A 23799-nucleotide genomic window follows, 5' to 3' on the forward strand; every position below is an offset into this window, starting at 1 on the left:
TTCTCTTAAAGGGCACACAGACCTATAATTTAGTATGAGAAGAGGGAGTGAAGAGAAAATAACATCATGACTTGATTAAGGGCTCTAATGAAGATTCTCACAGAATGCTGTGACAGCAATCAACTCTGCCATTACTCTGCTCCCAATTAGGGTCTCTGAGCTCTTAGCAGTAGGCCTGACATAGAGTATTTGCATAAAAATATATTCTTCAACAAAACAAATATTTTGGGGCACCTACACTATAAAGAATATGACACCTAACTTAACGCCTCTGTCTTCTAAAAAACTTCCATGAATAATCTGGAAAAAGAGAAAGCCTATAAAAACATCAATTAGGAACAAAATACACATTAGAATGTAAAAATGGAAAATATTTATTGTAGAGATACAATGTAGTGTTTTAAAAAGATAGCCAAGGACAGATGAGCTGAATGGTAGCCCCAAGTTTAAGTTATCACTTAAAACTGGGTAATAGGCCAGTCGCGGTAGCTCACGCCTGTAATCACAGCAGTTTGGGAGGCTGAGGCGGGCGGATCATGAGGTCAGGAGATCGAGATCATCCTGGCTAACACAGTGAAACCTCATCTTTACTAAAACTACAGAAAATTAGCCAGGCGTGGTGGAGGCACCTGTAGTCCCAGCTACTCAGGAGGCTGAGGCAGGAGAATGGTATGAACCTGGGAGGCGAAGGTTGCAGTGAGCCGAGATGGCACCACTGTACTTCAGCCTGGGAGACAGCGAGACTTCGTCTCAAAAAAAAAAAAAAAAAAAAAACTGGGTAACCACGGACCAATTATTTAATTTCCTGGGACTCAATTTCCTCAGACTCAATTTCCTCACCTATAAAATGAGGATTAGCAAAAAATGCTAAGAGTCTTCATTACTATTTTCTTAGATTCTACCTGCATCGTTTTGGCTTACTGCTCTAATAGAATTAGGTAAGGTATCTCAGATTTTGTAGTATCTCAGATTATCTTTGCATCTGTAGCTGTCAGCTTTACTACTGGAGAGATGAACAAAACGTACTTAGAGAAGATAAAAAGAGAAAAAGTTTTCTCATAAATAATACTGGGACATCCTCAGCAAGTATGAGATGAATAAATTCAGATAACGAGAACAATCAAAACTTCTCAGTTTTTCAACCATTCTTGTTTTAAAGTACAGATAAGAAAAGATAAAATAATATTAAGTACCTTGTTTACTATTGTGATTATTAACTTTATTTATCAACTTGGTTAAGCTATAAGTACACAGTTCTTCACCAGTCCAAATGTTGCTGTGAAGGTATTTGTTCAATAGAATGTTCCGTCTGTTTGTTTGTTTATTTATTTATTTATTTGAGACAAGGTCTCACTCTGTCACCCAGGCTGGGGTGCAGTGGTGCGATTTGGTCACTGCAGCCTCAACCTCCTGGGATTAAGCAATCCTCCCACCTCAGCTTCCTGAGTAGCTGGGACTACAGGCACATCTCGTGATGCTTGGCAAAACTTGTTAAATTTTTGTAGTGACAAGGTCTCGCTATGTTGTCTCAGCTGCTCTCAAACTCCAGGGCTTAAGTGATCTATCTGCCTTAAGAGAAAAAGATTAATCTCCTGGCCTCATCCAATCCGTTGGAAACCTTATGAGCAAAAACTGAGGTTCCCTGACACAAAAGGAATTCTCCACAAGACTACCACATGAAAACCCTGCCTGACTTTCCATCCGGCAAGCCTGCCCTGCAAATTTCAGAGTCATCAGCCCCTCACCTTAACATTATCATAAATACTTTGGTTTTGGTTGTTCGCCAAATCTGATTCCTTATTTGGAATATTTGGGGGGAATATTCTAGGGGGAAAAGACACACCAAATAACCATGCTGTACTCAGCCATTCCAGCTAAAATTCATGATGCTGCTTGAACATACTGTTTCTGGTCGCTTGAACCCAGGAGGCAGAGGTTACAGTGAGCCGAGATTGCACCACTGCAATCCAGCCTGGGCAACAGAGAGAGACTCTGTCTCAAAAAAAAAAAAAAAAAAAAAATACTGTTTCTGGATCTCTAATATATAGCATCCTTAGACTGGACTTTCCTAAGAAAATTTAAGAAAAATTTTAGAGTTGTTGAGTTCATTTGATAGAAACAGACTTTAATCCAAATAATAATAGAAATAATAATGGTGGTGGTGATAGTAGTGGTGGCAGTAGTAATGGTAGCAGTAGTTATTGTAATATTGATTTGCACAACTGAAAGGAGTACAAGTAGACCTGGCTTCAAACCTGAATGACCTCCAACAATGTCATCAGGACTCCTTCACCATCCTTGACTTTGATTTCTCCAGTGTAGAACTTATTCTTAGAAAGGTCTCTAATGTGGTATCCCAGGCAATTCCAGCGTTCTCTTATCCTATATCTAACACTCCCAGTGAAAAAACAGAGCTTCTAATTTTCAATAATTCCAACCAAACCAAACTCCCAGAAATCTCTCTAAGTGATTTGGTCTTGTCACGTATTCATCTCCAAATAAGTCACTAGTGATGGGATAAAACATGCTGATCGGTCAGGACTGTCACTTTCTACATTTGGAATGAAGGAAGGAAGGCAAGATCACTACAAACTTGATAGAGGATGAGAGGTAGGAAAGAGAAAAAACACCCACAGAATGCTGTAACAAGATTAGAGCCATTTTTTAAGAATAAGAACTAAAAATAGACAGCAATATCCTTTCTACTGAGTATACTTGAGCCTGGACATCTGGATCACACAGCCTTCTAAATTGCCCATAAACTTCCTGCTCTCTAGAGTACCCATTATGCATAATCTTGAAATGTCACCAGAACCTGTGAATATAAGATTTTATACCCAGGATTACATTGCATTATGTGGCAAAAGAGATTTTTGCAGATATAATGAAATCCCCTCGTCAGGTGACTTTAAGTTAATCAAAGGGGAGATTACTCTGGGTGGGACTGACCTAATAGATGAGCCCTTTGAAAGATACTGGAAGCATCAGTGAGCTCTTCTGCTGTCCTTAAAGAAAATAAATAGCCACATTATGAATTGCCTTTGGATGGGGCCATGTGATTAGGACATGAGGATGGCCCCTAACAGCTAAGAGCAACTCCCAGCCAACAGTCAGCAAGAAAATTAGGACCTCAGTCTTATTACAACCACAAGACACTGAATTCTGTTCATAACCTAAATGAGCTTGGAAGAGCATCCCCAAGCTACAAATGAGAACACAGTACTGGCTGAGACCTTACTTCCAGTCTTATGAGACCTGGAGCAGATAATTCAGTGATGCCACACTGGGATTTGTGATCTACAGAAACCAGGAGACAACTCGGTGAGTTTTAACTTTGTAGTCATTTGTTATACGGCAATAGAAAATGAATACAAAATCACTTCTTAAATTCCTTTGGGAGAGAGGCACAGCAAGATGGAGGAGTAGAAGGCTCCACTGATTTTCCCTCCGACATGGACAACAAGTCAACAACTATCTAAGGCCGGCTGCGGTGGCTCATGCCTGTAATCCCAGCATTTTGGGAGGCTGAGATGGGTGAATCACCTGAGATCAGGAGTTCCGGCCAATATGACCCTAAGAGCCCGCCTGGTGTCTACCACCCTATGTCTGAGATAGTACAGACATAGGCCAGACCAGCCTGGCCAATATCATGAAACCCCATCTCTACTAAAAACACAAAAAGTTAGCTGGGCATGGTGGGGTGCTGAGACAGGAGAATGACTTGAATCTGGGAGGTAGAGGTTGCAGTGAGTTGACAATGTGCCCCCACACTCCAGCCTGGGCAACAGAGCAAAATTCCATCTAAAAAATAAAAAAATAAATAAAACTTTATAAGAATCAAAACTTAGGTGAGCCTTCATAGTACCTGGTTTTAACTTCATATTGCTCAAAGGGGCACCGAAGAGATAGAAAAAACAGCCCTGAATTCCTTATGCCACCCCTTCCTCACCTCTGGCAGCTGCAATGTGGTATGTCACCACCCCTCCTCTAACCCCAGGCTGCACAGCTTACAGCTCCAAACTGGACCCCTTCCTTCCACTTGAAGCGAGGAGAAGGAAGAGTGGGGAGGACTTTATCTTGCATGTGGGATGCCAGTTCAGCCTCAGCAGGATAAAGCACTGGTCAGAGTTGTGAGGCCCAATTCCAGGCCCTCTCTCCCAGATAATATTTCTAGACACAAGCTGGGCCAGAAGAGAATCCTCTGCCTTGAAGAAAAGGATCTAGTCCTGGCAGCATTCATTGCCTGCGAACTGAAGAGCCCTTGGGCCCTAACTGATCAGCAGTGACACCCAGGTACCATGTCAAGGGCCTTGGGTAAAGCTCTGAGACTTACGGGCTTCAGGTGAGACTCAGCACATTACTAACTGTGGTGGCTGTGGGATGAAACTCCTTTGCTTGAGAAAAGCAGAAGGAAAAGCAAATGGGACTTTTTCTTGCACCTTAGATACCAGCTCAGACATAGGGCGGTAGAGCACCAAGCGGGCTCTTAGGGTCCCTGATTCCAAGATTTGACTCTCGGATGGTATTTCTAGACTTTCCCTAAGCCAGAGGGAAGAGCACAGCCCTGAAGAGTGAGTCCCAGGCCAGGCAGCATACACCACAAGCTGACTTAAGGGCCCTTGGGCCTTCAGTAAACATCATAGGTAGTCTGGCAGTACACCCTGGGGCCTGTGGTGGCGGTGGCTATGGGGTGAGGCTCCTCTGCCTTTGGAAAGGGGAAGGAAGAGTGGGAAGGACTGTGTCTTGGGTTTGAGTGTCAGCTCAGCCACAGTACAGTGAAACACCGGGTAGACATCTAAGGTTTTTGGCTCTAGTCCCTGACTCCTGGACAGTACCTCTGAACCCACCAGGGGGCCTGGGGGAACTTGCCATCCTGAAGGGAAAGACAGAGGCCTGACTGCCTTTGCCACCTGCAGATTGTAGAGCCCCAGAGCCTTGAGAAATATAGGCAAGTATCCAGCAGTGGTTACGGCAGGACTTGGGCAAGACCCAACGCTGTGATGGCCTCAGGTCTGACCCAGCAGAGTGATAGTGGCGGTGGCCACAGGGATGCTTGTATCACTTCTCCCCAGCTCTAGCTGGCTCAGAACATAGAGAGAGAGGGAGAGACTCTGTTTGTTTGGGAGGAAGTAAGGGAAAAGAATACGAATTTCTGCCTGGTAATTCAGAGAATTCTCCCAGATCTTGTGCAAGACCATCAAGGAGGTACCTCTATGAGTCTGCAAGAATGACAGTATTACTAGGCTTGGGGTGCCCCCTAAAGCATATACAGCATAGATCACACCACCTACATTCTTTCAAGTATCTAGAAAGCCTTCCCAAGAAGGACAGCTACAAATAAGCCCAGACAGTGAAAACTACAGTAAATACCTAACTCTCCAATGACCAAAGAACATCTACTAGCACCACCACCACCCAGGAAAACATAACTTCACCAAATGAACTAAATAAGGCATCAGGGACCACTCCTGGAGAAACAGAGACATATGATCTTTCAGACAGAAAATCCAAAATAGCTGTGCTGAGGAAACTCGAAGAAATTAAAGATAACAAAGAGAAAAAATTCAGAATTCTATCAGATATATTAAACAAAAAGATTGAAATAATTAAAAAGAATCAGGCAGACATTCTAGAGCTGAAAAATGCACTTGATATACTGAAGGATGCATCAGAGTCTTTTAATAGCATAATTGATCAAGCAGAAGAAAGAATTAGTGAGCTTGAAGACAGGCTATTTAAAAATACACAGTCAGCGAAGACAAAAGAAAAATAATAAAGTAACAGTAAAGCATGCCTACAGGGTTTGGAAAGTAATCTCAAAAGGGCAAATTTAAGAATTACTGACCTTAAAGAGGAGGCAGAGCAAGAGATAGGAGTAGAAAGTCTATTCAAAGGGATAATAATAAATTTTGGAGGGGTTTCATTTTCATGAAAGAAGACAAAATATACAAAGGTACGCATAGTGTGTATTAATAATAATGATTTTAGTGTTAGAAACAAAGAGGATTTTTGAGTATTTTTAGTTTTTTACAGTGACAAATATGATACATAATTTTGAGATTTGAAATGTATTCCTCCTTAAAACCCTGCTATATAACCCGGCAGCTGAGTTTTAGGCATATTATTTGGCAAAATAATCCCACTCTTCATATCACTTGCTGAGATAAAGAGAAAAATGTTAGTTGTTTATAAGTAGCTTTCTTCGTCACAAAGACAATCTCTATTTCTTAAAAATCTATTAAGTCCTTTTAAAGCTCTGCCTTCTGTGCTCTGAGTCAACAGATGTCTCCTGAATTTTTTTTTTTTTTTTTTTTTTTGAGACAGAGTTTCGTTATGTTGCCCAGGCTGGAGTGCAGTGGTGAAATCCGGCTCACTGCAACCTCTGCCTCCTGGATTCAAGTGATTCTCCCACCTCAGCCTCCCAAGTAGCTAAGATTACAGGCAATTGCCACCATGCCCAGCTAATTTTTGTAGTTTTGGTAGAGACAGGATTTCACCATGTTGGTCAGGCTGGTCTTGAACTCCTGAACTCAGGTGATCCACCCGCCTCGGTCTCCCAAAGTGCTGGGATTACAAGTGTGAGCTACCATGCCCGGCCCCGGAATATTTAATGCCCCAAAGAAATGCAAAAAATGCTAAAAATGTTTCAAAGAGTTGTCTTTTACTGCTGAATTAATGTACAGGGATTTTTCAAAACACACCTCCCACCCCCACAAAAAAATGCAGTATGGAAAAATCAGGAGGCAAAACATGTGGCTTTTCTCCTCCCTGAATCCACGACTACCTAGTCATGTGACCATGGGGAAAATCACACAGCCATCTGAGTCTCAATCTTCTCTTCTCTATAAAAGATTAAATAAACCCTAACGAATCAGTGAAAGGATTCTATGAAAATGATGTATGTTAAAGTCTGCTATAGAGTCTAAAGTGCTAACCAAAATTAAAACATAGAATAACATATTTGTTAAGAGAAATTTTCTGTTTTTTCCTCCACAAAACAATATATTTCATACACCAGCAAGCTCAAAATAAAAACCTTTCAGGGATGATGAGGCATTGGAACGCTGATACTGAAAAACAAATTACATTGATCAGTCTCTTAAAACCGAACCGTATAAATTATGGTGTTTGCATACTTTGTAAAATTTATGTCTATGAACACATTTAAATTGTTTAGCAATCTAACACAATTATTCAGTTAATTATTATAGACCTAAGACTCTTGAATTGCTAGTGCAATTAAGGTTATTTATGAAAGAATAAATCCTGGTATAGGAGGATTTTTTTTCTCTTTTTTTCTTCATTTTTTAAATTTTTTTGACCAGAACATAATAAGAATACAAAATTATTTATTCCCCAGCAAGGTATAAATAGTGCGGACAGTGAGTCTGGGATGATTTCAGGCAAAGTGGTGATTCAAACTTCTCACTGCTCTTTGGATACAAAAATGTAGTGAGAAGAATGCAGCTACCTTTCTTCATTGCTCCATCTTCTGGGTAATATTTCAGACGATGACTTGTTGCTATTTTTTCATTGTCTTTTTCTGGAAAGTCTTTTTGCAGCATTTGTTTAAAATGATCCCCAAGTTGCATCATACATACTATTTTGTTACTCAGAAAATAAAAGAGGGATTCCTCTATAAATCCAACTTAGACAGGGACTTCAGGGATAGCTCTGAAAATTGTGGTTGTTTGACTCCCTCATACTGTGGTTCAAAAATCCAGAAAAAAATTTCCTCAAAGTCTTTCTCGGATTCTTTCTTTGTTTTACCATTTTCTAGGTAAAAGACATTACTCCACTATTAGGGACTCCACCTCATTAGTTGTGAGTCCCTCCTTGATATTTTTGTTCAATAATACAAAATTCCCCATTTTCCAAGAAACAACTACTAGGGCTGAAACAAAAATTTTATTGCAATACTGCCTTTCTCTATTTTTAATAGAAGTCCTTAACTAGAAAACTCTTTAAACTAGAACTATTTTATCAATTTAGAACATAGTGCATCCAGCTCTCCAAAAACAGATACTAAAGTAAGAAGTAAATCTAGCCAGTAATGCTTTCTCTCCCAAAAACAGAATTGAGCAAAATACAGCACAGAGATTTAAACTTATAGAATTACCAAAGTTTAACCCATGGAGTCTCTGCAGTATTCTGAAAGTCTTGGTGGTGCCATATGGCTGTCCTGATTAATAAGAAGATGCAGAAAACCAATGTGTCAAATTGAGGGCTATATAACATTATTTAATTTAGCTACTGAAAATGTGCTACATCGTCCCAAGAGAGATTTGCACTGGAGAAACTATGGAGGTCAGGACTCAAAAGCAGATCTTCTGCATTTTATTAAAATTGAATTACTGGCCCATTAGTGTATCCTTGGGCAAATCATTGCAGCAGGAAAAAAAAAAAGAACAATAGACACTGCTAAAAGAATAAATCTTTTCCGTTTCAAGATGACCGAATAGGAACAGCTCCAGTCTGCAGCTCCCAGCGTGATTGACACAGAAGATGGGTGATTTCTGCATTTCCAACTGAGGTACCTGGTTCATCTCATTGGAACTGGTCGGAAAGTGGGTGCAGCCCACGGAGGGCCACCTACAGCAGAGCGGGGCATCGCCTCACCCGGGAAATGCAAGGGGATGGGGGATTTCCCTTTCCTAGCCAAGGGAAGCCATGACAGACTGTACCAGGAAACTGGGGACACTGCCACTTAAACACTGCACTTTTCCAAAGGTCTTAGCATATGGCACATCAGGAGATTATATTCTGCGCCCAGTTCAGCAGGCCCTACACCCACGGTGCGTTGCTCACTGCTAGTCCCAGATTGAACTGTGAGGCGGCAACCCCAGAATGGGGAGAGGCATCCACCATTGCTGAGGCTTGAGTAGGTAAACAAAGTGGCCAGGAAGCTCAAACTGGGTGAAGCTCACTGCAGCTCAAGGAGGCCCACCTGCCTCTGTAGACTCCACCTCTGGGGGCAGGGCATAGCTGAACAAAAGGCAGCAGAAACTTCTGCAGACTTAAATGTCCCTGTCTGACAGCTCTGAAGACAGCAGTGGTTCTCCCAGAATGGTATTTGAGCTCCAAGAATGGACAGACTGCCCCCTCAAGTAGGTCCCTGACCCCCGTGTAGCCTAACTGGAAGACACCTCCCAGAAGGGGCTGACTGACACCTCATACAGCCAGGTGGCCCTCTGGAATGAAGCTTCCAGAGGAAGGATCAGGCAGCAATATTTGCTGTTCTGCAGCCTCTGCTGGTGATACCCAGGCAAACAGGATCTGGAGTTGACTTTCAGCAAGCTCCAACAGACCTGCAGCTGAGGGACCTGACTGTTAGAAGGAAAACTAACAAACACAAAGGAATAGCATCAACATCAACAAAAAAGACATCCACACCAAAACCCCATCTGTACGTCACCATCATCAAATACAAAGGTAGATAAAAACACAAAGATAGGGAGAAACCAGAACAGAAAAGCTGAAAATTCCAAAAACCAGAGAACCCCTTCTCCTCCAAAGGATCGCAGCTCCTCGCCAGGAATGGAACAAAGCAGGATGGAGAATGACTTTGACGAGCTGACAGAGGTAGGGTTCAGAAAGTCGGTAATAACAAACTTCTCCAACCTAAAGGAGGATGTTCAAACCCGTAGCAAAGAAGCAAAAAAACTTGAAAAAAGATTAGAAGAATGGCTAATTAGAATAAACAGTGTAGAGAAGACCTTAAATGAACTGATGGAGCTGAAAACCATGGCATGAGAGCTACGTGATGCATGCACAAGCTTCAGTAGCCGATTCAATCAAGTGGAAGAAAGGGTATCAGTGATTAAAGACCAAATTAATGAAATGGAGTGAAAAGAGAAGTTGAGAGAAAAAAAGAGTAAAAAGAAACAAACAATGCCTCCAAGCAATATGGGATTATGTGAAAAGACCAAATCTACATCTGATTGCTGTGCCTGAAAGTGACAGGGAGAATGGAACCAAACTGGAAAACACTCTTCAGGATATCATCCAGGAGAACTTCCCCAACCTAGCAGGGCAGGCCAACATTCAAATTCAGGAAATACAGAGAACGCCACAAAGATACTCCTCGAGAAGAGCAACCCCAAGACATAATTGTCAGATTCACCAAAGTTGAAATGAAGGAAAAAATGTTAAGGGCAGCCAGAGAGAAAGGTCGGGTTACCTACACAGGGAAGCCCATCAGACTAACAGCAGATCTCTCGGCAGAAATTCTACAAGCCAGAAGAGAGTGGGGGCCAATATTCAACATTCCTAAAGAAAAGAATTTTCAACCCAGAATTTCATATCCAGCCAAACTAAGCTTCATAAGCGAAGGAGAAATAAAATCCTTTACAGACAAGCAAATGCTGAGAGATTATGTCACCACCAGGCCTGCCCTACAAGAGCTCCAGAAGGAAGCACTAAACATAGAAAGGAACGACCGGTACCAGCCACTGCAAAAACATGCCAAATTGCAAAAACCATCAATGCTAGGAAGAAACTGCAGCAACTAACGAGCAAAATAACCAGCTAACATCACAATGACAGGATCAAATTCACATATAACAATATTAACCTTAAATGTAAATAGGCTAAATGCTCCAATTAAAAGACACAGACTGGCAAACTGGATACAAGAGTCAAGACCCATCAGTTTGCTGTATTCAGGAGACCCATGTCACGTACAGAGACACACATAGGCTCAAAATAAAGGGATAGAGGAAGATCGACCAAGCAAATGGAAAGCATAAAAAGCAGGGGTTGCAATCCTGGTCTCTGATAAAACAGACTTTAAACCAACAAAGATCAAAAGAGACAAAGAAGGCCATTACATAATGGTAAAGGGATCAATTCAAAAAGAAAACCTAACTATCCTAAATATATATGCACCTAATACAGCAGCACCCAGATTCATAAAGCAAATTCTGAGAGATGTAAAAAGACACTTAGACACCCACACAATAATAATGGGAGACTTTTTAACACCCCACTATCAATTTTAGACAGATCAACAAGACAGAAGGTTAACAAGGATATTCAGGACTTGAACTCAGCTCTGCACCAAGCAGACCTAATAGACATCTACAGAACTCTCCACACTAAATCAAGAGAATTTACATTCCTCTCAGCACCACATCGCACTTATTCCAAAACTGACCACATAGTTGGAAATAAAGCACTCCTCAGCAAATGTTAAAGAAGAGAAATCATAACAAACTGTCTCTCAGACCACAATGCAATCAAGTTAGAACTCAGGACTAAGAAACTCACTCAAAAATCACACAACTACATGGAACTGAACAACCTGCTCCTAAATGACTACTGGGTAAATAACGAAATGAAGGCAGAAATAAAGAAGTTCTTTGAAACCAGTGAGAACAAAGACACAACAAACCAGAATCTCTGGGACACATTTAAAGCAGTGTGTACAAGGAAATTTACAGCACTAAATACCCACAAGAGAAAGCAGGAAAGATCTAAAATTGACACCCCAATATCACAATAAAAAGAACTAGAGAAACGAGAGCAAACAAGTTCAAAAGCTAGCAGAAGGCAAGAAATAACTAAGATCAGAGCAGAACTGAAGGAGATAGAGACAAAAAAAAAACCCTTCAAAAAAATCAATGAATCCAGGAACTGGTATCTTTATGGAAACAAAAACAAAGATTAATGCTTGGAACAGACTATAAACCTGGTTTTTTAGTCCAGAAGACAGTGAGTTGAGAAGATTTCTAGACATTGAGCTCTCAGTGTTTTTAGATGGTGGAGTGAAGACAGCAGGGGCCACCCAATGGACTTCCCAGTTTACAGTTTGAATGTTTGTGATAATGGCATAGACATCAGAATCACAGTTATAGCTATTTTCTGGAGCAGAGTGTGGAAGATGTGGGAGTTCCTGTGACATTTCTGAGTGGCCCACGGTGTAACAGCTCCAGGAACAAAGGTTGCTCGTACCCGGTTTGTTGTAGTGATGAGGTCTTTAAAGTTTATACCACTTTGCCTGGCTTCTGTGCGAGGGCTTTTTCAGATCCTGGGGAAAGGGTAGATACATGCCAAATTGAGTCCTTACAATGATCTGGGTAGTCAAGTTTTAGTTCTCAGTGATGCCAAGTCAAGAGGGAGGGAGAAAAATTGGAAATGTCAATTTGGAGAGTTATAACTGGGTATTGAAGGAAACCAGAAAAATTGAGAATTTGGTTAGGCCTGAAAAAAATGTGTAAAATGGCTGGATCAATTTACAGGCAGATAATAAAACCTTAAAGGCAATAAGTAGAAGTATAATCTAATAACCATAAGGGCATGTTATATTATTTCATTGAAACATATTTTTCTCTAGAGCTAACCTCCTTTTTGATTAGAGATCATCAAAGTAGTATTATTATTGAGTATAAAATATTTTTCTCATTAAATTTGGCCTGATTATTTAGGTAAGTTCAACAAGAATAGTAATTGACCATATAAGCCTTTTTAGATATGTTTTATGAAACTTTTTATTTTAAAAAATCTTAGGCTGGACGTTTAAAATCCTCTTGAGGCTATGAAGCCAAGCCAGGAATTTATCATTAGTCTTCATCTGTAGTATCTATAGATTTGAGTGAATCTCAGTCTTCTTGAGTGGATATCCTAAGGTTCTTGGGCCTGCCAGGAGGTGAACCTTCTTACTCACCTATAAGGCTAGGAAACCTGTAAGCCAGGTACCAGCCTAGTTTGTTTTTTGTTTGTTTGTTTGTTGAGAGTGCTTTGTAAGCACTGACTTAATAAAGTTAACCATAGTTCCTTAAAACTGTGTGATGATGATATGACAGGATGCAGGGAAATGCTGGGTGGAAGAGGGCATGATCCCTGGTGAGGTCTCCACCCTCAATCCTGGACCCACCACCCAAAGTGAGAACTAGCTCTGTTTTCCTGTGCAAATGTTGCCTTTTGGCCAGCCCCACCACCTATCCTGTGCCCATAAGAGCCCCAAACCCCAGACTCACAGCATACACACACACAGAAGAGAGAATTATCTGGACATCAAGAGGAGAAGAAGCAGCTGGAGATTAGAGACTCTAGTCAAAGAGGAGTTCGGCTGGGGACGATGGGACTCCAGGGGAAGATTATCTTCCCACTCCACCCCCTTTCAAGCTCCCCTTCCCTCTGGAGCCACTTCCACTGCTCAATAAAGTCTTCCACATTCACCATCCTTCAATTCATTCATGTGACCTGATTCTTCCTGAATGCTGAGAAGGAACTCAGGTACTAAGAGGGTATGGTATAAAACCTGTCAACCTGACCCTCCACTGAGCTGGTTAACACTTAGCCGTCCATGGATGGCAAATACTAAAAGAGCACTGATTGTAACAGACACCTCTGGGGCTCCAGGGGTGGCAGACAATCCCTCCTGGACAGCAGAGCTAAAAGAGCATTGTCACATGCTTGGACGCTGTTGCCGGGCCCGCACAAAGCCTGCTCTCCCCAGAGAGGAGCAACCAGTCAGTCTCAGCGTTCATTTGCTCTGGTTCCTGCACCCGTCTGCCTGCATGCATCCCCTCCTGCAAGGGGTTTGAAAGCTGTGGGAAAACATTCTCTTTCTCTCTCTCTCTCTCTCCTCTGTCTCTGCCATGTGAGGATATGACAAAAAAAAGATCACCTACAAACGAGGAAGAGTGCCATAACCAGACACTGAGTCTGCCAGCACCTTTGTCTTGGTCTTCCCAGCATCCAGAACTGTGAGAAATAAATGTTTATATAGTGTAAGACATCCAGTCTATGGTAAATATTTTTTTTTTGAGACAGTCTTTTTTTTGATACTCCCGGCTGGAGTGCAGTGGCACAACTTCTGTCTCCTGTGTTCAAGCAATTCTCCTGCCTCAGCCTTCTGAGTAGCTAGGACTACAGGCACACACCACCAGGCCTGGCTAATTGTTTTTTATTTTTAGTAGAGACGGAGTTTCTCCACATTGGCTAGGCTGGTCTCAAACTCCTGACCTCAGGTGATCCACCCACCTTGACCCCTCAAACTGCTGGGATTACAGGCATGAGCCGCCACACCCAGCCAAGTCTATTGTAATTTGTTATAGCAGCCCAAACTGACTAAAACAGCAATTTTATGAGTTCATCAGATTTTTCTTAGAGTTTTGGAAATCTTGATCATTGGTATGATCTCAAAAGTACTTAGGCAATGACATCAGAACTCTATATCTCACCATAGTCTTTTCCATGGGTCTCTGAGACAGTTTTTTTTTAGCTTAAAGACAAGTAAAATACTCAATAAAATACTGGCAAACCAAATCCAGCAGCACATCTAAAAGCTTATCCACCATGATTAAGTGGGCTTCATCCCTGGGATGCAAGGCTGGTTCAACATACGCAAATCAATAAACGTAATCCAGCATATAAACAGAACCAAAGACAAAAACCACACGATTATCTCAATAGATGCAGAAAACGCCTTTGACAAAATTCAACAGCCCTTCATGCTAAAAACTCTCAATAAATTTGGTATTGATGGAACGTATCTCAAAAAAATAAGAGCTACTTATGACAAACCCACAGCCAATATCATACTGAATGGGCAAAAACTGGAAAAATTCCCTTTGAAAACTGGCACAAGACAGAGATGCCCTCTCTCACCACCCCTATTCAACATAGTGTTGGAAGTTCTGGCTAGGGCAATCAGGCAAGACAAAGAAATAAAGGGTGTTCACTTAGGAAAAGAAGAAGTCAACTTGTCCCTGTTTGCAGATGACATGATTGTATATTTAGAAAACCCCATCATCTCAGCCCAAAATCTCCTTAAGCTGATAAGCAACTTCAGCAAAGTCTCGGGATACAAAATTAACGTGCAAAAATCACAAGCATTCTTATACACCAGTAGCAGACAAACAGAGAGCCAAATCATGAATGAACTTCCATTCACAATTGCTTCAAAGAGAATAAAATACCTAGGAATCCAACTTACAAGGGATGTAAAGGACCTCTTCAAGGAGAACTACAAACCACTGCTCAGTGAAATCAAAGAGGACACAAACAAATGGAAGAACATTCCATGTTCATGGATAGGAAGAATCAATATTGTGAAATTGGCCATACTGCCCAAGGTTATTTATAGATTCAATGCCATTCCCATCAAGCTACCAATGAGTTTCTTCACAGAATTGGAAAAAACTGCTTTAAAGTTCATATGGAACAAAAAAAGACCCCGCATTGCCAAGACAATCCTAAGCCAAAAGAACAAAGCTGGAGGCATCACGCTACCTGACTTCAAACTATAGTACAAGGCTACAGTAACCAAAACAGCATGGTACTGGTACCAAAACAGAGATATAGACCATTGGAACAGCACAGAGCCCTCAGAAATAATATCACACTTCTACAGCCATCTGATCTTTGACAAACCTGAGAAAAACAAGAAATGGAAAAAGGATTCCCTATTTAATAAATGGTGCTGGGAAAATTGGCTAGCTATAAGCAGAAAGCTGAAACTGGATCCTTTCCTTACTCCTTATACAAAAATTAATTCAAGATGGATTAGAGACTTAAATGTTAGACCTAATACCATAAAAACCCTAGAAGAAAACCTAGGTAATACCATTCGGGACATAGACATGGGTAAGGACTTCATGTCTAAAACACCAAAAGCAACAGCAACAAAAGCCAAAATTGACAAACGGGATCTAATTAAACTAAAGAGCTTCTGCACAGCAAAAGAAACTACCATCACAGTGAACAGGCAATCTACAGAATGGGAGAAAATTTTTGCAATCTACTCATCTGACAAAGGGCTAATATCCAGAACCTACAAAGAACTCAAACAAATTTACAAGAAGAAAACAAACAACCCCATCAAAAAGTGGGCAAAGGATATGAACAGACACATGAAAAAATGCTCGTCATCACTGGCCATCAGAGAAATGCAAATCAAAACCACAATGAGATACCATCTCACACCAGTTAGAATGGCAATCATTAAAAAGTCAGGAAACAACAGGTGCTGGAGAGGATGTGGAGAAATAGGAATACTTTTACACTGCTGGTGGGATTGTAAACTACTTCAACCATTTTGGAAAACAGTATGGCGATTCCTCAAGGATCTAGAACTAGAAATACCATATGACCCAGCCACCGCATTACTGGGTATATACCCAAAGGATTATAAATCATGTTGCTATAAAGACACATGCACATGTTGCACACATATGTTTATTGCGGCACTATGCACAATAGCAAAGACTTGTAATCAACCCAAATGTCCATCAGTGACAGACTGGATTAAGAAAATGTGGCACACATACACCATGGGATACTATGCAGCCATAAAAAAGGATGAGTTCATGTCATTTGTAGGGACATGGGTGCATGCAGCTGGAAACCATCATTCTCAGCAAACTATCGCAAGAACAGAAAATCAAACAGTGCATGTTCTCACTCATAGGTGGGAATTGGACATGGGAAGGAGAACATCACACACCGGGGCCTATTATGGGGAGGGGGTAGGGGGGAGGGATGGCATTGGGAGTTATAACTGATGTAAATGATGAGTTGATGGGTGCTGACGAGTTGATGGGTGCAGTACACCAACATGGCACATGTATACATATGTAACAAACCTGCACGTTGTGCACATGTACCCTAGAACTTAAAGTATAATAATAATAATAAAAAAAGACAAGTGTTCCATAGCTGTAAGAGCTCTTAGGAAAGCATAAGAGTAAAATAACTATCTATGGATGAGAAGACAAGATGGCTATAGTTAAAGATCTAATGAAAGTTCATTATAAAAACACAATTGGTGAGGAAATTTGGTTGCTTTATTACAATGACATTTTAAATAATAACTGAACTTTTAACCAATAATATTATATGAGGACATATATTAAACAGTAAGAGCATTGATGATTTATAGGAACTTTATATTCCTTCTGAAATAATATCTCTTCTTTGACAATGCTTCCCATGGAATTTAGTGAAAAAAATAATAATAATAAACCTAACTAGTCCAGCATCTCTCTTTTAACCAGGTAAGGAAACAAATCCTTTGATGTTTTCCAGGGGCTCTCTGGGAAACCTCAAGTTCACTTCAAGGTCAAGAAAAGTTGTCCAAAATGTCAAAAGGTTTGAATATTCAATTACATGAGATCATAGGTAATTGTGAAAAAACACTTAATTATCTATTTAACAGTAATGGTCATAAAATATCTCAAATATAAATATGGGAGATAATATGAAAAAATCTGTTGTCTTAAAAAGTCGAAGACATGATAAAAACAACACAGCACAGAAAACTATTTTGAAAAGACACAGAATCTTTGTTTTCCAGACTAAGGAGAAATATTTTATCATCTCTCTTTTTTTTTTTTTTTAAGATGGGGCTTCACCATGTTGCCCACACTGGTCTAGAACTCCTGCGCTCAAGTGATCCACCCACCTCAGCCTCCCAAAGTGCTAGGAGTAACAGGCATGAGCCTCCATGCCTGGCTATATATAATCTTTTATTAAGAACAGATTGATAAGCCAAGAAACTTTATCATTTTAACAAAGAGAAAATCAAAATCTAGTCTTGTGTCAAGACATTATTTTCTTAATTAAAAAAAAAAAAGGCTGGGCATGGTGGCTTACCCTTGTAATTCCAGCACTTTGGGAAGCCAAGAAAGGCAGAACACCTGAGGTCAGGAGTTCAAGACCAGCCTGGCCAACATAGCGAAACCCTGTCTCTACAAAGAACACAAAAAAATTATGTAAGCATGGTGGCACACACCTGTGTGCCTACTCAGGAGGCTGAGGCAGGAGAACTGCTTGAACCCGGGAGCGGGAGGCATGCAGTGAGCTGAAATCACACCACTGCACTCCAACCTTGAGTGACAGAGGAAGATTCCATCTCAAGAAAAACAAACCAACCAAAGAATCTGGCCAGGCACAATGGCTCACACTGGTAATCTCAGCAATTTGGGAGGCCAAAGCAGGAGGATCACTTGGAGCCAGGAGTTCAAGGCTGCAGGAAGCTTTGATCACATGACTGCACTCCAGCCTAAGTGACAGAGAGAGACCCTACCTCTGAGAAAAAAAAAAAAGGGTTATAAATAAAGCCATTTAATCTTAGCCAGTTTTGACCTCACAAAATTAAATTCCCTTTTTGCAAACTTTCTACAACTTTCTAGATTCATTTGGGTTCTGTCCTATGCTTTCCCTTTTTCTCATTTTAAGACAAAATTATTCTGCTTTTTTCCTTAACAAAAACACATTCTACATTCCTTGCATACTTTTCATATAAAAACACATTGTACTTTACTCTCATACCTTACAAAGTTGTTTTTCTTCAATATTATTGTTTCTACAAGTTTTATTTTTATATATTGATTACAAATGTTAACTAAATTCACTAATGGTCAAAATAATTTCTAAAACTATTTGGTTCATTGTCAAATCTTTCTTAAACTTTTTTTTTTAGTTTAACAAATAGTTTTATTCTAATATGAAAGGCATCCAGCTTATCTAGACCTCCATACAACCAGAGGCTAAAATTCCAGATTTCATAAAGTTAAATAAATTTAAACAATATTGAATACAATAATTTACTAACTTTTTTATTTTTTAATTTGTTTTCATTGATATATAACAATTATACATATATGGAATATGTAGTGATGTTATGATACATACCAAGTATAGTGATCAGATCAGGGTAATTAGCATATACATCATCTCATTTATCATTTATTTGTGTTGGGAATGTTCAATATCCTCCTTTAGCTATTTGAAACTACATAATATATTATTGCTAACTATAGTCATCCTACAGTGCTATAGAGCACTAGAACTTATTTCTCATATTTAGCTGTAAGTTTGTATCCTTTAACAAATCTTTCCCTATCCTTCCCTTCCCCCTTTACTTCCCAGTTTCCAGTATGCTCTGTTCTAATTTTTACTTCTATGAGATCATTTTTTAGCTTCTACATATGAATAAGAACATCCACGTTGCCACAAATGACAGGATTTTATTCTTTTTCATAGCTGATAGTAGTTCATTAACTATATATATATATATATATATATATATATATATATATATTGCATATCTTGGCTATTGTAAATGGTGCTACAATATACATGAGAGTGCAGGATTTCCTTTCCTTCGGATAAATGCCCAGAAGTGAGATTGCTGTAGTTCTATTTAATAAATTCTTAAGGAACCTCCACATTGCTCTCCATAGTGGCTATACTAGTATACATTCCCACCAACAGTGTATAAGAGTTACCTTTTCTCACACCCTTGCCAGCATTTGTTATTTTTGTATTTTTTATGATAGCCACCCGAACTGGGATGAGATGAGAGCCTATTGTGGTTTTGACTAATATTTCCCTGAAGATTAATAATGCTGAGCATTTTTCATATTTTTTTGGCTGTTCATATACCTTCTTCTGAGAAATGTCTGTTCAGATCATTTGCCCTTCTTTTAATAGAATTATGTTTGTGTGTGTGTGTGTGTTGTTTGTTTTTGCTTTGTTTTGTTTTTTACTGTTGAGAAGTTTGCGTTCTTATATATTCTGGACACTAATCCTTGTTGGATAAATAGTTTGCAAATATTTTTTTCTCATTCAATGAGTTGTCTTTTCACTCTGTTGGTTGCTTCACTTGCTCTAAAGAAGCTTTCCAGTTTTATATAATCCCATTTGTTTATTTTTGCTTTTCCAACCTGTGCTTTTGAGATCTTATTCACAAAATATTTTCCCAGGCCAATGTCCTGAAGCATTTCCCCTATGTTTTCTACTAGCAGTTTTATAGTTTTTGGTCTTACATTTAGGACTTTGATTCATTTTGAGTTTTCTTTGGGGTGAGAGGTGGGAGTCTAGTTTCCTTCTTCTGCATATGTATATTCAGTTTTCCAAGCAACATTTATTGAAGAAACTGTATTTTCCCCAATGAGTGTTCTTGGTGCTTCTATCAAAATCAGTTGTAACTAGATCACTTCCGTAAAGAAAAAAACAGGCGGAGAGATTACAGTGGATAGGAGGCAGGACTAGATTGCAGCTCCAACTTGGACAGACAGAGCAGTGTATGGAGGTTTGCATCATGAATTTTTGCTCCAGAACAACTGTAGGAATAAATCTGAAAGCCAGAGAGGACCCACAGACCTCCTGAAGGAAGCAGATTGCTCCAGCAGGACCAAGGAGACACCCCAAATAATGTGCTGGTATCCACAGTTGAGAGATCCACAGATGGTTCACATCACAGGACTCTGGGCAGACAACCTTCAGTATCAGCTTGGAGCTGGGTATACTTGCTGGGTGGCTAGATCCAGAAGATAGATAATAATCACTACAGCTCGGCTCACAGGAAGCCACATCTACAGAAAAAAGGGGATAATACTACATCAAGAGAACACCCCGTAAGACAAAAGAATCTGAACAACAGCCTTCAGCCCTAGAACTTCCCTCTGACAAAGCCTACCAAATGAGAAGGAACCAGAAAACCAACTCTGGTAATATGACAAAACAAGGTTCTTAAATACCTCTAAAAAAATCATACTAGCTCACCAGCAATTAACCCAAACCAAGAAGAAATCCCTGATTTACCTGAAAAGGAAATCAGAAAGTTAGGTATTAAGCTAATCAGGGAGGCACCAGAGAAAGGAGAAGTCCTATGCAAGGAAATCCAAAAAGCAATACAAGAAGTGAGGGGAGTAATATTCAAGAAAATAGATAGCATAAATAAAAAACAGTCAAAACTTCAGGAAACAATGGACACAATTATAGAAATGCAAAATGCTCTGGAAAGTCTCAGCAATAGCATTGAAGAAGAAGAAAGAAATTCAGAGCTAGAAGACAAGGTCTTCACATTAACCCAATCCAACAAAGACAAAGAGAAAAGAATAAGAAAATATGAACAAAGCCTCCAAGAAGTCTGGGATTATGTTAAACAACCAAACCTAAGAATAATCAGTGTTCCTGAGGAAGAACAGAATCTATAAGTCTGGAAAACATATTTGGTGGAATAATTGAAGAAAATTCCCCAGCCTTGCTAGAGACCTACACATCCAAATACAAGAAGCTCAAAGAATACCTGGGAAATTCATTGCTAAAAGAACATCACCTAGGCACATTGTCTGGTTATCTAAGTTAAGATGAAGGAAAGAATCTTAAAAACTGTGAGAAAAAAGTACCAGTTAACTTATAAAGGAAAACCTATCAGATTAACAGCAGATTTCTTAGCAGAAACCCTACAAGCTGGAAGGGATTGGGGCCCTATCTTCAGCCTCCTCAGACAAAGCAATTATTAGCCAATAATTTTGTATCCAGCAAAACTAAGCTTCATATATAAAGGAAAGATGAAGTCTTTTTCAAACAAACAAATGATGAAGGAATTCACCACTAATAAGCCACCACAATAAGAACTGCGAAAAGGAGCTCTAAATCTTGAAACAAATCCTGGAAACACATCAGAACAGAACCTCTTTAAAGCATAAATTTCACAGAACCTATAAAGCAAAAGTACAATTTAAAAACAAAAGCGAAAAACAAAAAACAAAGTATACAGGCAACAAATAGCACAGTGAATGGAATGGAACCTTACATCTCAATACTAACATTGAATGTAAATGGCCTAAATGTTCCACTTAAAAGATACAAAACAGCAGAATGGATGAGAATTTACCAACCAACTGTCTGATGCCTTCAAGAGACTCACCTAACACATAAGGACTCACACAAACTTAAGGTAAAGGGGTGGAAAAAGACATTTCAGGTAAATGCACAACAAAAGCAAGAGGAGTAACTATTCTTATATTAGACAAAACAAACTTTAAAGTAACAGCAGTTTAAAAAGACAAAAAGGGGCATTATATAAGGATAAAAGGCCTTGTCCAACAGGAAAATATCACAATCCTAAACATACATTCACCTAACACTGGAGCTCCCAAATTTATAAAACTATTACTAATAGACCAAAGAAATGAGATAGACAGCAACACAATAATAGTGGGAAACTTTAATACTCCACTCACAGCACCAGACAGGTCATCAAGACAGGAAGTCAACAAAGACCAACAATGGATGTAAACTATAACCTGGAACAAATGGGCTTAATAGCAATATACAGAACATTCCATCCATCAACTGTAGAATATACATTCTATTCAACAGCAAATGGAACTTTCTCCAAGATAGACTATATGATAGGCCACAAAACAAGCCTCAATAAATTCAAAAAAAATTGAAATTATATCAAGCACTCTCTCAGACCACAGTGGAATAAAACTAAAAATCAACTCCAAAAGAAACCTTTAAAACAACGCAAATACATGGAAATTAAATAACCTGCTCCTGAATGATCATTGGGTCTAAAATGAAATCAAGATGAAAATTTAAAAATTCTTGGAATGAAACAATTGTAACACAACCTACCATAACCTCTGTGACACAGCAAAGGCGGTGCTAAGAGGAAAGTTCATAGCCCTAAACGCCTGCGTCAAAAAGTCCAAAAGAGCACAAGACAATCTTTGAGTTCACACCTTAAGGAACTAGAGAAACAAAACCAAACCAAAGCCAAACTCAGCAGAAGCAAATAACCAAGATCAGAGCAGACTGAATGAAACTGAAACAAAAAAATACAAAAGATAAATGAAACAAAAAGTTGGTTCTTTGAAAGAACCAATAAAATGGATAGACCATTAGCAAAATTAACCAAGAAAAGAAGACAGAAAATCCAAATAAGCTCAATTAGAAATAAAACGGGAGATATTACAACTAACACCACAGAAATAAAAAAGATTATTCAAGGCTACTATGAACACCATTATTCACGTGAACTAGAAAACCTAGAATAGATAGATAAATTATGGGAAAGATACAATCCTCCTAGCTGAAACCAGGAAAAATTAGACACCCTTAACAGACCAATAACAAGCAGTGAGATTGAAATGGTAATTTTAAAATTACCAAAAAAAAAAGTCCAGGACCAGATGGATTCACAGCAGAATTCTCCCAGACATTCAAAGAATTGGTACCAATCCATTTGACACTATTCCACAAGATAGAGAAAGGGGGAACCCTCCCTAAATCATTCTATGAAGCCAGTATCACCATAATACCAAAATCGGAAAAGGACATAGCAAAAAAAGAAAAGTATAGACCAATAGCCTTGATGAACATAAAATTCTAACATTCCTATGGAATCCACCTGAGTCTTCCTCCACATCATCCTCATGGGACTTGAGGGTCAAGAGAACCACGTGAACATTAATCTCCCTCTTGTACCGTGCACACTAATATTCTTTGTCTCTGACCCAGGGCTTTTGTGTCTTCTAGAAGCATCTGTGAAACTGTGGCAGCTACATTGTTAGCTTTCAAGTAGCATAAAATCTTTTCCCCTCTGGAGTTTGTGACAAGTAGGAACACAGCAAAGACCGCTTGGGAGAGAATTTCAAAATATGAATCTGGAAAAGAAAGCAGGATTTTATGAGACACGGGCAGAAGTAATACTGCAAATATTGAACAACCATTCTAACACAGGCACTAACCAATGTGAATGAATGAACTCAAGACAATTGGACAAGCCATTAACAAGTCAATATGGTTTTAGAGCTTGATACCAGCTGAATATCACACATAGCCTGGGATACTTTATCTTAAGAAGACAACAAAATCATCATAAAACGTTTAGCTAGGGGGTGGTACTAGCAGATCGGGGTTTTTTTAGACGATTATTCTGATGACAACTAAATGTAATTTGTGAACGTGGATACATGTCTGAATCAGAGAAAAAAATTATTGTACGATGATGATATTAGTGGGGAAATCTGAAAATGTGATCAAAATTTATAA

The sequence above is a fragment of the Piliocolobus tephrosceles genome, unplaced genomic scaffold, assembly GCF_002776525.5.
Source record: "Piliocolobus tephrosceles isolate RC106 unplaced genomic scaffold, ASM277652v3 unscaffolded_19, whole genome shotgun sequence".
In the NCBI taxonomy this organism is placed as follows: domain Eukaryota; kingdom Metazoa; phylum Chordata; class Mammalia; order Primates; family Cercopithecidae; genus Piliocolobus; species Piliocolobus tephrosceles.